This window comes from Cardiocondyla obscurior, linkage group LG14 (genome assembly GCF_019399895.1).
Source record: "Cardiocondyla obscurior isolate alpha-2009 linkage group LG14, Cobs3.1, whole genome shotgun sequence".
Lineage (NCBI taxonomy): Eukaryota > Metazoa > Arthropoda > Insecta > Hymenoptera > Formicidae > Cardiocondyla > Cardiocondyla obscurior.
In genome coordinates, this window is record NC_091877.1 from 2,591,760 (window position 1) to 2,608,845 (window position 17,086).

A 17,086-nucleotide genomic window follows, 5' to 3' on the forward strand; every position below is an offset into this window, starting at 1 on the left:
CCGCGTCTCTCGCTGCGCCGTTACCGGCCTCCTTTCCCCCCGTCCTTTCCGCGGCGACAGGGATTATTTAAACAAAGCTATTTACGTCACGTATCACGGGCAAGACAACTCGTGCGCGATACATTTGGTGCATCGCGCGCCATCGCTCCCAACGCGAGAGCCAACATACGTGCGCATTCTGGGAGGGAAAAAAAAAAAACAGGGAGGGAAAAAAAAAAACAGAGGAAAGAAGAAATAAAATAAATCAACCTCGGCGTTCGATTGCGTACTAAATGATGGAAATCAATCAGCACAGGTCATAACGAATTGGTCCGCGATGATTTAATCCTCGGGGCAAATATTGCCACGGTATACACGTACCGCGTGAAGAAGGTGATATCGGAAGAAGGTGAGGAGCGAGGTGGCGCGAGGCGAAACGGCGAGGAGATCGAGCCTGGAACACGGTGTGCGCCAACAGATAAGCACTGATCCCAATTACACGTCGGAATAGAGCTGTTCCCAAGTTGAGCGGATCATGGATTATTGACTCCATCGCGATTACTCCGCGGTCGCCGACACAATTGGTAGATCGATACGCCTTCGATCATCTATGTTTAGCTCGGTACTGAAGCGAGTCTGCCGGGGCAGTTTTAGTCTTCGTGGTATCGCGACATTTTCGTCATTCGCCGGCTTTCACTCGTGCATCAATCGCGGATATTTTTGTCCGATTGAAAGCATCATTAAATTTTCATGTTACCGCACATTAAAAAACGCGGCTAAAACAAATTTACAAACCACCTAAAGTTTACTTATTAAATTTTTCTTTTTTCTTTTTCACTAAATGCGCGCATTACTTCAATGATTTTTCATGTAGTTTTACATTTCACGATTTGCCGAACACAGTTTGTCGAACGCTTTGAAAGCGATGTACATAGGAAAAGGAAAACTTAATAAAGAAAGGAAGAAAAAAAGAAAGAAAGAAAGAAAGAAAAAAAAAGAAAGAAAAAAAAATGCGTTTCTAAATATCAACCAAAACGAATGTGGAAATAAAATTTGCAATATTCGCGATACGTCGTCCCGATCAAGCGCCAGAAACTACGGGTAACTTTCTTTCCGTTCGCTAACATGCAATCTCTGCCGATCGAAGCAACTCGACGCACCTGCGATCTGACGCTGTGGACTCGGGGAAATTGAATTCAGCAAGGAAAGCTAGCCCGGGTCGGTCGAGTACTCGCAGACACATGTAGTACCATCAGAAGCAGACCAGCGAGAACGAAATTGCAGACCATATCATCCCTCGAATCGCTCAAAATGGTAATTACAGATCGGTAAATATCCTGTTAATAGCAACGAGCGCACGCGATAATTTCAATTTAATTTTATTCTTTTCGTTAATCCACAATAATAAATTGAAGTAAATAACATGCAGCGCCGCAAAATTTGCCTCGATAAATATCACAGGAAGTGTGCATTAACTTTGCTATTGTACGAAGGGGTCGTTTTCCTCAGAAACTAAATTTGAGCACGGCCGAACGAAATTTCCAACTCGGCTTGATATGTAAACGAACTATTGTGATTGTTATTCCTGCCATAATTCTACACGGAGCCGATAAGTCCGAGGACGTTCTATTAAAAGGAAGTTCGTTCCTTCATTTCTCGTGCGAATTGTAAATTTTCTTAAAAGATTCCGAAAGTAATGACCGAGCACGTCGACTAAAACTTATTTTCAGTGTCATGTCATACCTAATTTGATGAATTTTTACGAGACAAATACTTCTCGAGCGTAGAATGCAAACAAAATTTTTTTTCTGTTATTAGTAAAACATTTTGATATAAAATCTCGTTTCTCAGCCCGCAGAAATTGAATTATTCTATTTTCGCTACATTTTTTAAACCCATAATTTATCACCGTGTACAACGTATAAATCTGTGACGCAAATCAATAAATCTGTCGCAAAAATTCAGAAATCACGAAATAGAGATTTTACTCGTCTACATTTATTGATATTAACAATTATTGTGGCATCGTGAATTCTGCAATCTATATTTCGCGCAAAACTGTTAATTTACCACATACCAAATATTGTATAACTATAAATAATGTCGAGTCACATAATAAGAACGATAAGAAAAAAAAAAAAAAAAAACTTTACTTTGTAGCGTGTGCTTTAAATATCTTTAGAATTTTTCTAGTTTCCGAATAATTTTAAAAGTTACTGTGTAATACATTTTTTTTTTATATTTGATCAGGGTTTACGTGATTGCAGAGAATTCGATTGAAGGGAATTTGATTAGCGCCAACAGCAAATATTCGGACAAACCGTAAAAGCTCTGTGTCTGTGTTTGCTTTAATTAACTTCGCTAATTCGCGATTCTGTTAGTTTTATATCACAGATAATGCATGATAAATCAATTACCAAATTAAGGGATTATCATGTGATAGTGGCCGCCATTGGTGCAACATGCTGCTCTAAATTTACGCGTGTTCAGGACATTTGCGGTTAAATAAATTGTTAATTGTTGCTTCGTCAATATGTTCCCGCATACTGCCTTGCAAAATTTCCTTCTAAATATGTTTTACGTTCGTATAATATTAATTATATTTTTTACAATTAAATTTTCAAACAATCCTATTTTATTTTCTTCAAAATTTAATGACAGTATATGCTAAGAATAAAAATAATCTTTTTTTTGCAAAAAGAAAAAGCCACATATTAGTATTCAAAATAATTAAATTTATAAAAACGTCGCGAGCTATTTATTTGACATGGCGATAAAGTACATCAAAGTTTCAAATATCCTCAACGCTTAAATAGCCCTCAAATTGTTTTCTGATTTAATCTATTTTAAACATTATCATTTTTTAAAGTGGAAAGAGCTACAAGTTTCTTTCCCAAAAGTAATCTGCGGTACCCTGCCACGGAGAGATTATCGGTGCGTATTCAAATCCTCAATGGGATCAGCAACGAATTGCATTAGATAGTCAAACGAATTTTGCTCCTCGGAATTCTTCCCGGTGGCGTTTAGACGTCATTAAGTTCCGCTCGATATCTTAAAGGGGTGTCTCCGGATGCGCGATACATGCCCCGTTTGCCGTTGGGCGATCGCGGAATATTGCGACGTAGCGGAATTTTTCATTAAATAGTCTAGTATCCGCCAAGTAGCGAAATACCGTTAATGCCGATACCGATCTCCGCGCGTATATTTAATTACGGCACGCGAGGAAAAGAAAGTGCTGGTTGAAAATTGAACTGATTATTCGGCCCGGAGTATCCGTTTCAATCGCTATAATACTTGATTTAAATCCGATCACACACAAACCGTTCATTAACATGCTGTAGAATCAATACAGCCCGCGCATTTATTAACGATGCGATATCTAAATAGAGAGTTAATCTCTGTAACAATTTAACGCTGAATCACGCATACGCTCGGTGCGGGGTTATTTGCGTAGGATGGTAATTTACAAATAAAATAAAAATAGGATTCATTGGCAGATGCCGTGGTTAGATTTATTAAATGAGTTCCACCAACGTGTTACAGTCGCCGTGTATATTACAGATATTTCAACAAAGTTGCGCGCGTTCAACGTCTATTATTCGACCTTATCTTAGCGACTTTTTTTATCACAAAACTCCGCTCGCTGTTAGAAAACATCGGTATTTATAGTTTCCTCGCTTAAATGGCCAATCGTCAAAATTTAAAGCCGATATACCGTTATGGCGATCGCATCAGTCGCGGATCTGACGTACGACAAAAATAAACGCCGTACCGTAAATACGTGTGGTGTCCGGTAAATTTGCTCCCAACATTTATATATAATAATAAATTTTCCTGAAACGGCTCTTCAGTTCATTAATCTCTTACGCAACGGACAATTAACTGAATATTGAAATTAATCCTTGCAAAATGATCGTAACTTGCGGCTGGAGAGTTCCCCGTAAATATAAAATGTCTAAGGCAAATACGGCATCCTGCCGCGATAGCACGGAGCCAACAGAGATTTCCACGTAACATGATACACACAATGGAGCGCAAAAGCTAATTAATTAAGCGAGTATGTAGGGTAAGCGAATGGCTCCCAACACGTTTCGCCGCAAAACATATTAGCAGAAATGGTTTACGCGGTATTTACCGGCGACACTCAAAGGGCTCTACTTAAAGTGGAATAGAATACGGTTTAACGAGCCACTTCGGATAATCCACTTCGACTGGCACACGAGGGAGTATCATTAGCCGGCACGTATTCCACATTCGGCAAGTTCTGAAACGGCGCGCAGTCGAATATTACGAGCAACGTATGGAGCTTAGGAAACCACGTGACGCGCGTATTTCTGAGGTAAACGAGAATAACGGAATATTAGTTATAATCAGCTCGGTGTATTATAAACTATAGCCATACAACGTAAACCATATACACGTGCACGCCGTCCGCGCGCTGAAGAATATTGCACTCGAGCAATACTCTCTCCTCTCTCTATCTCGTATATAAATTGATGTTTCGTCGGTGTGACGCAAGATTATCATTATATATTTATACTTTCGAGTGAAAATTTAAAGATATATACGTCTATATCGATGTATAAGTTTCGCAGAGTAAGAGTTGATACATTTTTAAATGAATAATCCTCTCTATAAAAAATTGATGCGTTACGCATGAATTAACTGATTAATTATTTCTATTGTTGCCGTTTATTAAATTACATATATTTTTTTTTGTTACAGATCGACGAACTGCTGTCAACGAAAGTGAACTCTACAACTCCGCTGAAGCAGATTGGTAAGTCGCATGATTTTATTTTCGTAGTTTATAATATAGGTCTCTCAAAAAATAGCGCGCGCGTAGCGCGTGCATGGTTTATTCTAGTATTATAGAATATCGATGTACCTATGCGAAATGAGAACATTAAATTCGGGGGCTAAGTTAGGTGTTGGCCGCGATGCTAAGGCTTAGCTTACGGATAGTTGGCAGTATGGCATACGTGTACTTCGTGGGATTGATAGTTTGTCGGATAACCATGGACATCGCCTAGCTAGGTGTCGATTAATTCGGATACCTGTCAAATCAAGATATGCAGAGCGTGGCGTGTCTGATATGCATGTAACTAGCGCGAAGCGTTGCGAAATTTGACTCCTTTGTAGCCAGATTACATTCGCGTGGTTGAAGGCAATCGATGAGATATATATGAGCGCCGTTTGGCGCACAATCAATGTTTCAAAATCGACGATACGGCTAATTTTATAGCGTTACCTATAATTAATTACGTATTAAAATCCAGTCGCGTCGCTTTCACGTTTAATTGCCCTTGTCACATCGGCAAATTGTGATAAGGGCCGATAAATTTTTGTTGATTCACACGGTAATTTTTCTCTTTTCTCGTCGTCCTCCTTCGGTGCATAATAATGCAAAAGTCATTACCGATCTAGAATAAGTTCGATTGGCTGTCATTTATATTCCAGCTGCTTTTATCGAAGCGCCGTTTGAGCATACAAATTTGATTTGACTTCATTCATTTAATTAACGTTCATCCCCGCGATTCGACCGACGGAGTTCGTAGCGGTGTTCTTACTCTGAAAGTTCTCGCGCATTGCGCTCCGGCCCTTTCTCAACATTTTGGATATTCCGGCATCTTTTCCTCAAGCGGTTCGTTAGAGTAGAGAACTGACCTATAAAGAAACACTCTTCCGCTTGCATTAAAGATTATTTTTAAAGCAAACTTATCCTTAATAATAAAAAAAAAAAAGATGAAAAAAGCTATGAGGTACGTGCCAAGGGCCGGGTTGCTCGGAGACCAGGAGTTAATGGGATAAGTGTCCTTAAAGCGTCGCATAAAAGCGGGCTATTGGGAATTAAATGTAGCTTATCAATATAAAATTACATCGGAGCTATAAAAACTTTACGGTTTAATACGATTGCTATGGCAAGTTTCATAAAACTCGTGACTTTGATTTTTTTCCGCTCTCTTTCTCTCTCTTTTTTTTTGGAAAATAAATAAAATTCAATTTAAGAGAATTCAATGGACTTTTTTATTTAAAATTGATCATTTTACTACGTCCATTAATTAAAGTATGTCTTTTAGATTGAAATATGTAACGAGGCAGTTAACTGTTCGCCTTTCTTAAACTTCATTACTCCTATTTTCATATCTCTCTCCATCTTACGATTTCTATAACCATAACAAAAAGCGCGACTCCATTTATTAGGAAATATGTTAAGTACTCGCCGTAAAAGTCCTTTGAATAATTGTCTCGCTGAAGTTGAATTTTATGGTACTCTTAAAAGTGGAGATCAGATACAAAGCAGGATGGGTGATATTTTTATGAAACGTAAGTTGGGTACACGCTGACCTCATATTTTACATCAGTTTTGTGCCGGAGAGCACAAGGTACAAAGGACCCTCTACGCAATATTTTTATGCAGCATCCAAGGCAAATTAATTAAAACCAACTTTTTCGTACGCTATAATTTCGAAGGGAGCGTATTATACTTTTATTACAGCTATAATATTTACTGGAGCACACTAGCAAGTTGACATAATTAATTTAAACTTTAAAAATGATATATATATATATATATATATATATATATATATATATATATATATAAAAGGATTTCCTTTGTACCAAATGGCGAAATGTGATCGAGCCAGGTCTTTCGTTTATCCGGCGCTTCTCTTGGAAATGTGCAATTGCCACAAAATTATTGCGAACAATTACGTCATCGTAGTTTCAAGTAGCATGCCATTTGTATCCGTAAATTACCGTCAGCTCGTATGCTTGGTTAATATAATATGTCCCAGTGTGTACATTTCATTACCCCTAGGGTTACGCCTGCTATCTGTTTCTTGATCCTAGTCCTTTATTAGGATAATTAATATAGACTCTCGAAATGAATCTCTTGATTAGGAACATCATATGTTATCAAAGTTATCGCTACGATAACAAACCCGCGATCAAATTTAGTCGCTACAATGTTATACATTACATCGTTGTGACATTATATTTGGAATTATTAAACACTACTAGTATTACAACTTTTATCCTGCACTGCTCGAGAACGTAAAATCACACAGTAATTAAAAAAAGAAAGAAAAAAAATTTGGCGTTATTATGTTTTATAAATTACACCAAAGTAACTTATCATATGTAAAACTGTTAATGTATATTATGGATTTGATAAAACATATCCACGTATCTTTTAAAAATTAAATAATTTCACGATTAATTTTACAAAATAATTCGGTCTTCCTTTCTTTCTTTTTTTTTTTTTTTTTTTAATTACTTATTAAAAAGTGCTTTAATCCAGAGCGTTAAGAATGTGTTGTCTCTTTCGCGAGTATATTATTATATCGTTATACACGATCCATTAAAACTCGGTTAAAATTCGTTTATACGCTCAGACGTTCATGAATGAGGGATGATGCATACGCATCACATTTGTTTCCATAGTTTCCCTTTGTGTGTATAACGGCATTTGGATTGACCCTCGGGCGAATAGCATTTATCTTTCTCTCGTTTGCTTTCGTCATTAGACCATCAAATTATCGCTCTTCCATCAAAATTGTTCACAGGCGATTAGGGATTTCTGTCACTTCGCAGACGGAAGATAACGACTTTAATTTCAACGCTCAATATTTATCGACTAAAGACTCCCCCTTTCACTTCAACTCCCCGTAATATCGTTACGATATGTTTAATTATACCAAGCGCCCTGCAATTCTATGGTAATTTATTAAAAATTGCGCGTCCGACAAAATGTGATAATCAGCGCGGTGGTGTATACATTTCATCAATTTATTCGTTGTAAAAATGGACTCGCGCGATATTCCGTCGCGTAGGATTGCCATCGTATACTTAGCAGCGTGCAAGTAAACTATGAGATATTTCGAAAAATGTTTTCGCGCCGCGTCTCTCCGCTGTTCGCGTACCGCGTTTCAGTTTACATTGCAGTTTGAGCACTTTCTCGCGCTCCGGAATGTTGTTCCAATTAATCAAATTCAACAGCTGAAAGTAATACGTGAATGGGCAGAGAAACCGAATAGAGTGGTGGAACTGCGGCGGGTAACTCTATCGGCCTATTCGGATGGAGTTTTCTATATAACTTTTATATATATATATTTTTTTTTGTCTCTACCGACAAATAAAAATGTCGTTCCACGCCTGTGCGTCGGACGAATGCCGAGCGTTCTAAAAGGAAATATTTTCCAAGCTGGCTATTTCAACAGTTTGTAGCGATTCTACGAAAACTCCACCGAATATGGATGCGTCGAATTCACATTCGCTTTATCTCGTAAGCTACGTGCGTATCAGCTTTATATCGCCGTGAAACGGCGCTCGCCCCGTTCGAAAAATTTATACATATATATATATTTTTTTTTTTGGACGTTCCCTCGACAAATGTTCGCCTAAACGCCGTTTTCCCTTCAGCCGATAATTTTGTCCCACTGGTATATTAAATTGCCGTACACTATGACATTTATACGACACGATTTTTTTTCGGAACGCACCGGCGTGTACGCGAGTGAGCAACGTGCGTCGCGGTCGAATCGATTAAAGCTGACATTGATAGAAAACACTGCAAACGTTATTCCGCGAACGGAAATCCACGTCGCGGGCGTAGAATCAGGATTTAGGTTTGAAAACTCGTTAACTCTGCTTCTTTCTGTTCCGCGATTATTTTGTGTCGCCGGCAAGTTCCTTGTTTAAAGCGCGGGCGTTAACGTAATAACTCCCCCAAGTAACATAGAAAAAGCAATTAAGTGAAAAGGAGGAGGGGGGGCAATGGGATTTAAAGCTTTTTGAACGAATCACGCGTACCGAACGGACCACGAAATAATGCGGGCGGAAGTAGTTCGGGGACAAGAGGTTCTCTCCTCTCTGTTCCCTGTTTTTTTCCTTTCTTTTTTTTTCCCCCTTTTTTCTATCACGATTCAGCAAATTGGCACGTCGTTTCGGCCCGTACCTGTGAGAAAAGCGTTTATCTACCGGTCGCGATGGGAGTTGCAGGATCGAGCAGACTGCGCCCCGCGGACAGGTCCGTTCTCTCGTCCGGAAATAAAACAATGCGCGGCGAACGAGTGCCGAAGTGACGGCCAGGCTGCCGGCAACAAGAGGCCGGGCTGCAGTGATTGTGCGTGTCATTTATTGTTGTCGCGACACAATAATTCTATTTCGCTGGAGCGGCCCGATTAATCATCGGTGGGCCACGCGATCACTCAGCGCTGTTTCGAATCTATTTCCGCTATTCAGTCCTCTAGAAGTGACAGAGCGGCGATGGCTGCGATCTCGCGCGCCCGACACACCGTTTCACGCTGAATAGAATTGGATCAAGGCGTTTGATTAATTTTCTGTATTGTGTCCTACGGGTTCTACGCGGGTATCTCGACAAACACAAAATCTTATGGACGATAAATTGAGACCGCGCGCAGTGACAGGCCGTATAAAATGTCCCGTTGCCGCGTCCGCGATGGGTGAACGGTTTTTTCGAAAAGAGTCCCAAGTCAAAAAATCAATGGCTCGTCTAAAAGCGGAGCCGGAACCGTGGAACGCGTTCTAGTTATTAAATACAACACATTTCTATGCAAGCAATTTTTAATTTTACTTACAAAAATTTTATTCGCGTGAGTTTTCTAAAATGTAACACTCGTACTATTCAACAAATTTTTATTTCAATTTTTATTTCGATTTCCATTTATTACAATGTAAAAAAGTATTTTTACGTTATATCTCGAGAAATTAATTAATTAACGAAATCATATGATTTCATTTATTGTATCAAATAATTTGTTAATAATCATTTTATGATGGAATTTCTGCCACACACACGCGCGCGCGCATGCACGCGCTCACACGAATTTATTTAAAGTAAAAGGAGTTATAAAAGCGCTCGATAAAATTTAATATGCCGATATTATAAATTATTTATGTATTAAAATTACAGTATATAGTATATTTACCACGTTGAAACAGTAATTCTCAGTTTTAAAAATAAAACTATCAAATGACGGCAGTGAAATGTCAGCTCTAGGTATTTGTCAGATAAAATTGTTGCTGACAAAGCTTCTCAATTGTCGTCATTCTTCAGCACGAGCAAACAAGAGGAACGCATTACGCGCGACCGTGTTCGTCCATCTGCTACGTCTTTCAACCACCACCAAAAAGTCTAGTAAATGAACTTTGAATGAAATACACCATCAATTCGATTTCCGTACATTAAAAAAAAAAAAAGAAAAATAGAAAACTAACGTCACAAAATATTATAATCATTTCCTTTCTAAATGCTCTCGCTGATTATTCATATCACTGACTTTTCAATCTTTTTATACACCGTACCATTTTATTATCATACTTTTTAACTGTGTTTCCGAATCGGAACAGCAGGATACGCGTGATTAGGTTGGCGTGTAAAATGACGATATGTCACCTTCGTGCATTAATTAATGCCGTTTATTAACAATGTCCGTCTTTGCGTCTGTGAATATTCAATCAATGCGCGGAGCTCAAATATTTGGAAAAACATTAAATAAATTCTTTCAAAAAAGAAAAAGAGAGAGAGAGAGAGAGAAAGAAGAGACGACAATGGAGCAGCTGATTTGATAATACTACTGTACTTGCAAGTTTCGAATTAACAAGAACCACGGTGGTTTTCCATAAGTCCAGAAGCAGAATTTCTCGCGTTATAAAACGTTATTAACGGAGCGGAAATTCTCTTATTCTGGCTTTTAGCAGGAATAAGGGAATACCGTATATAATTGCAACGTGGGTACGATAGTGGCTCGCTTGCTGTACGGATAGAGAAGTGAAGAGAGAAGGAAAAGTAACAGCGGTCTCCTGAGGACGATGGTTAAAGGAGGCTTTAGTGGGCTGTTGGTCCGGGTCTGATATTCTGCGCGTTGTGGATTACGACCGGTAATAACATTCCTAGGACGATCTCGAGGATATAGAGACGCGATCTGAAGCGAGATCAGCCGGGATACGGGAATGGCCGTTGGCGGGAAGCATGTTGATTTCCGCCAGCGGTCAGGTCCGGTCTACGAATTCAAACGGTTTACTTTCATGACGGTTTCGGCTATCTCTCAGTTTATCTGGCCATGTAAGATATTATAGGATCGAAATAACGCCGCGTGTCGAATTACTTGGCCGGGACAAAGAACTTGGCTATTAAATTTGCGCGATGGGATCGATTCGCGGCGGCAGGTTTTCTTCAGGAACCGATATTAAACCGGCGCGGAAAGAGAAGTCTAGGTAAAAAAAAAAAAAAAAAAAAAAAAAAACCAAAAAAAAAAAACGTTTGTAAATTCAACGCACCGGATCAAACGAATCCGATAGAAAAGTTACGGGCTCGAATTTTCCAGGCGTATACTTTCCGTTTCCGGTTGCATAAGTGTAGAAAGGAATCGTGCCTCGAAGAATTCGAATCTCTAGTAAATACTCACGTTCGTATGAAACTACGCAGATGCAATTTAGTGCCGCGAGGAAGATGGATCATCTCGCGCCTGAGGCTGGTTCATCGATCTGCAGACTTTCTATGTGTGTACCTTCCACCTTTCCGCCTCCCGCGAAAAGAAAAGTAGTCGCTGAAAGACGCATCGTCGCTCGAGCGTGGCATATACTCAATGAATACTTCTTTCTTCTTACTCGGATGGATAGAAAAACTGCGCTTGCGAGCCGCACGTCGACTTAACTTTCAGGCTGCTCGACGAATTGTTCGGTAAATTCGAAGCCATCGTTCTGCGATCATTTCGAGTAACCGATATCTCTCTCTTTCTCTCTCTCTTTTTCTTTACACGTATTTTCTGCGTAATATAACACGCCGATTAAAAGACGCTGCAGTGTTTCAGTGAGAATCAGACTTATGTTTGTTTGTTTTTATTTTTTCTTTTTCTTTTTCTTTTAATTTAAAGGTAGAAATTTCCACATGAAAAAGGCGCTAATGTTACTAATTTCTGTAAATCGTAATTTATGGCGATTTCGCAGCGTTTCTTTTTACCGATAGCGAAAAGCGATTTAAATAAAAATATCACGCGGAGCATTTAAAGCCGCGCTCTGGCTGGAAGTTCGCTTGATTGGACATCAAGATTCTTTTACTCGGTTAGAAAGTGAATTCAGTGAGACGTAAAGACGGAAAAATTGCATTCCTTTGATAAAGAAATTCTCAATCTCGTTACTGCGAAGTAATCTATTGATAGATAAATGCATTCTCTCGCGCCCGAGATAAAATTACTAATATTAAATAACGCTAGGTTCTATTTACAAAAAAAAAAAAAAAAGTATATTTTAGTGTACGATTATTTCGAATATTTTACGCAAACAAAACATTTTAATGCAATATATAAAATGGTATACAAAAATAAAAGTAACAAAAGCGTATTTGTCTAAAATTTCTAAAATAATGCGTTATCCATTTGTAAAATAAAATTTAAATGATGCTTCGTGAGAACGTCACGCAATATTCGGCTTTATATGGTAGATTTACTTTAATTTTATCTCACTATTTACCTATCGTCTGGTAAACGTCAAAGAGATTTTCTGCACGTAAACTTGTATTGGTACCTTTGATGTACATTTAACTCAAGCTTTGACTCCTGCAGTTGCATTTCTGGTCCTTTAATCAACACCTTCCAAAGATTAATAGAGCGTGCAATGTAATATCAACGCCTCAGTTTCACACATTATGTAATTTAAGCTGTAATATCGACATTTCCGTGCAAAGAGAACAGAAATAAATGAATGGTTTATTCCTTTTTTTTTTTTTTTTTTAAATATGTTTATATACTGAGATAAAAAAAAAGAAAAAAAAGTAAAAACAACGGATTTATATACTTAATAAGTATATTTACTAATTATATTTTTATTCATAATAATTTATTAATAATCGAAAGTAACATTGTTATATTTCAGTTATAATTTAATACGTTCAATTTTTTTTTAAATTAAATTTTATTTCCTTATTACAATAATAAAGTATTTTAATAATATATTATATCAAGATATCGGAGCATATATTTACTTTCGATTAATGTTGATGAAAAGTGGAAATGTTATTTTAAATACAGCATTACGCGAGAAATGTTAGAATATCATATTTATTATAGAAATTCGCATTGTTTGAACTGTTCTGCATTTCGAAGGCACATATTGCCTGAACGCGAAATTTGTAATGTGTTACGAATTTGGTAAAGCACGAAGTGCCACTCGAGAAATAATTAAAATACGGAATCAGTTGACGTTGCCGAGGGAGAGAGTCGGCCGGAAATAACACGCCTAATTACATTTGCGTTTGGATTTACGAAATAATTCACGATTAATGCCACCTCACGCAGCCCGTGATATCAGACATTTCGCGTAATTTTTAATATCACGTGGCCGGGGCTCGCATTACTTGCTTACGACCGAATGGGAATTTATTCGCGTGCGCGGAAAATGTACGCTATTCCAAAAAGCGGAAAACAGTGGATCATCGATTAGCCGGATTAGCACGTTTATTGTAGGATCGCGTAAATCCATCACGCGTTTTGCCATTCTCTGTATGGGTTCGCGTATCGGATGAATGGATTATCCCTCCGATTCGTTGTAGGGCGAGAACGGATTGCATTCCATATTTACATTGGTACCAGGACAGCAAAATTATCTGGCTAGTGTCATTTACAAACATTTCAACGTAAGGGTACACCTCACTGAATATCATTACATTACGTGCGTGTTGTACATATTACGCTAACAAGAGATAAGCTGACCGAAAACCGATACATTTCGATATCGTCGTGAACCCGACCGACATTCACGTATTATCAAAATTATTGCGATAATTACATTTAAAAAAAAAGAAAGAAAGAAAAAAAAAATACTTTAAAGGAAATAAGACTTTTTTGCCGCAATAGTTTATAATATAAGTTGTGTTGACCGCGTCTTTCCAAGAACAATGGCAGGTATAATTTCTTTCTTCGCGCGTTAATTAATGCCGATTATTGACGGATATGTAAGGCGGAACGACACAGATTGTAAGACGGCGCGATGTAGGTACGGCCCCCACGAGTGCCTTTACACTGGCGAGCAATAAATCTGCCTTTAGATTCCTGTCGAAACGCCAGACAATTTGTCGTGTGTCACTGACTTACAGTAGCAAGCCACTTTTCCTTGCGTAACGCCCCTCTATTCTTGATGCTTCGCCCTGTAAATCTTGCGCCGAGTAGACCGGGAGAAGCTCGGTTTTATACCTCGCGAATGGCAGCTGCAGAATCATACGATTTTCAAAGGTACTACCCTCCGCAGTTCTATCATTGACAAGAATTAATTAGGAATTGGGCGGATTAATTAAAAAAAAAAACGAAATCTATTGAAAAGTCTGAATACTCTGATTATAAAATTCTTCGACTTAATTACTGCGATCTTATGAATAATTTAGGTCATGTTAATTACGCTGGTACTTTTGGATCACGAGCGTTTATGATAAAATTTAAGTCTTGGCACAAATTTATTTCAACATCATTACTTTTCCGTAATATTTTTATTATTGAGGTAAACAAGAAATTTTTCCTTAGTTCTTTTATGAGTTACTTTAATAATTTATATATTGCGCAACAATTCTTGAGGATTTTAAAGACTTTAAGTAAATGATTACGTTATATAAATTTGATTAAATGTATTTGACGGATTAATTAATTTCTACATTGATATGTGATAAGAACCAGATAAAATTATTTTACGAATAAAACGTAACACTAGACGCTTCAGTTCCGACAAATTACTGAATGCACTTTTCAATCTGCGGAAGTGCAGCAGCTCGATCCGTTCTACCTTCTTAGTACATACAACCAAAGAGATAGAACAGAAGAAGGCTCAAACTGCTAAGGAAAAATCTATATCTCGTACCTGGCTTGCAATGGAAACACTGTGCGCTTTTTCTAAGTTCTGTGAGATATAATAAAGATGGTTTGGCGCGCGCGCGCGTGTGTGTGAGCGTTGAAAATGGGCTGCTCGCCTTTAAAAGCGAAAGAAAATTGATAGAAATATCTGATTGCATATATTTATGTTCAACGAGAAAGAATATTATTCTAAAATATATAATATGAAAATAATATTACAAAATCGAGGAGAAAATGATATAAATATTTAAGTATAAAAATATTTTATATAAAACATAACTTGATTGTATAAATATAAAATATTAATTTATAAAAGTATAGAAATTACTTTTTTACATTTTTAAAATATTAATGTATAATATTTATAATTTTTTATCTATATTATTCCTTTTGTAACTTAATATTTAATCATTCTGTCGTATTACATTGTGTAATATTACATAGCTTAATGGGAAAAAGTTCAGAAATTTTCAGGAAAATTCTTTTACGCGATGTATCACAGTTTAGGACGTGAAAAGTAGAAATCAACAAAAATGTACGTAATATTGAAACCCGTGACTCAATCGACCGATAGCTTTGAGTGTCAAAATGAATAAAGCGATATACCAATAAATAAAGATCGGTGCTTTGATAAATATCATTCACGAGATCGCTCCGAAATTCAATAAAAGTAATCGATAGATGGACAGTTAATTTTGTTGACGTAAACCGTTTATCAGAATATTGCGACCGGCACATACTGTTTTCCCGTCTAAACAGATTCGAGGTTTATAAGAGAAACACGTCAACAATCCGAGGAAAGAAAGAAAGCGGGGGACCACTTCGGTACCCCAATAGGTCTCCGTGCGATTCAACGTGTCGATGGTAACGGTAACGTATCGGTTTGACGAGCATATTAGAACGTATGGCGTCGAGTAGCAGTGTCGACACCATAGATATGGGTGGTAATAGGGCAGGGGGGAGAGGGAGTCTCCAGGAAAAGGACGACCGGGCGCGAGAAGCAACGCCAGCAAACAGGTGTCATAAAGCGAGGACGTGTGTTCGAACGAGAGAGGGTGGCCCGGGTCAAAGCCGAGACGTGACATGGCTTTACGTTTCCTCAGTACAGCCCGATCTCCGCGCGCACCGAGTCCCTACCGGTTCCCAGTCGTGTTCAGTCGCCAATGTAACATTCCCGCTGGCGATATTGCAGCCGGAGATCTTATCCGGCTGATCAGTTCCGGCATAAGGCAGAAATCGCGCCGGTACCCTTGATCTACGGCTCATCGATATCGACTTGATAAAAATTCCATTTCTACCCGACCGTTCACTTCGCGAAACGACGGTTAGAAAATATTAAATTAGCTCCTTCCCACGGAAATACGCGGCAGACGCTGCAAAAGTATACTTTTGTCTTTGGTTTAAGATGGGTCTTTGTTTTTTAAATATTTTTTAAATATAAATGTTATCAAATCTCTGCGAGGAAGATCTTTTTATTTTGTACTTGTATTGTGACTCTATAAATGGTAACTTGCAGAAATATGAATTAAATTAATACGAGGTGACATAAAACTACGATTCAAACCAGATTTAATAAAAAGATTCTTTATGTTCGATAACGTGTCTCAAGTAGTCAGACATCTGGTGCCCGATACTATGCAAGTTCAACCTCTTATCCTGCCGATCTGTACCGTTGTAAAATGCAAATCACGATAGAAATTCCTTATCTTGCGACTCCGCCCGTTGGCGTAGTCAAGTAAGCCAGATACTTCGAGCCGGTTTAATTTATCGTCTCTCGATAGTTAGCTATTTTCAATCTTCGCCAACCTCGTTTTATCCACGCCTTAAAGATCCATTTAATGAAAAATAGCTGTTGGCTAATTTAAAATTAAAATATGTCTCAATAAATCGGTTTAAATAAAAGTGACGATGTCCGACTTTTCAAGAATACATTATGCGAGAAGAAAAAAAAAAATAATAATAATAATAAATAATTTTCCGTTGTATTTTATCACAAGTATTTGTCACGCATTGTTTCAGAAAAATTATGTGATTATATGACTGGGCAGTTTTTTAAGACGCGCGTGAAATTGAGATAGAGCGATTTGTAACGCACATGTCACACCTCGGAAATTAAATTTACAAATGTCGTATATTACCATTCAGGCACAAAGCTAAATAATATTTGCTTTCAGTGCAAACGGGCAGCATAATGGCTGATAATGTTATCTCCCTCTTCATGGGGACATAGAGAAATTCGTTCT

At 37.9% G+C, this 17,086-nt stretch overlaps 1 protein-coding gene across 1 annotated transcript in view; it reads right to left on the bottom strand.

The window, feature by feature from the left end:
* Positions 1-17,086, bottom strand: part of LOC139107973 (neurotrimin) — a 131,944-nt gene that overhangs the window by 46,809 nt on the left and 68,049 nt on the right. The gene's annotated exons all lie outside the window — the stretch shown is intronic.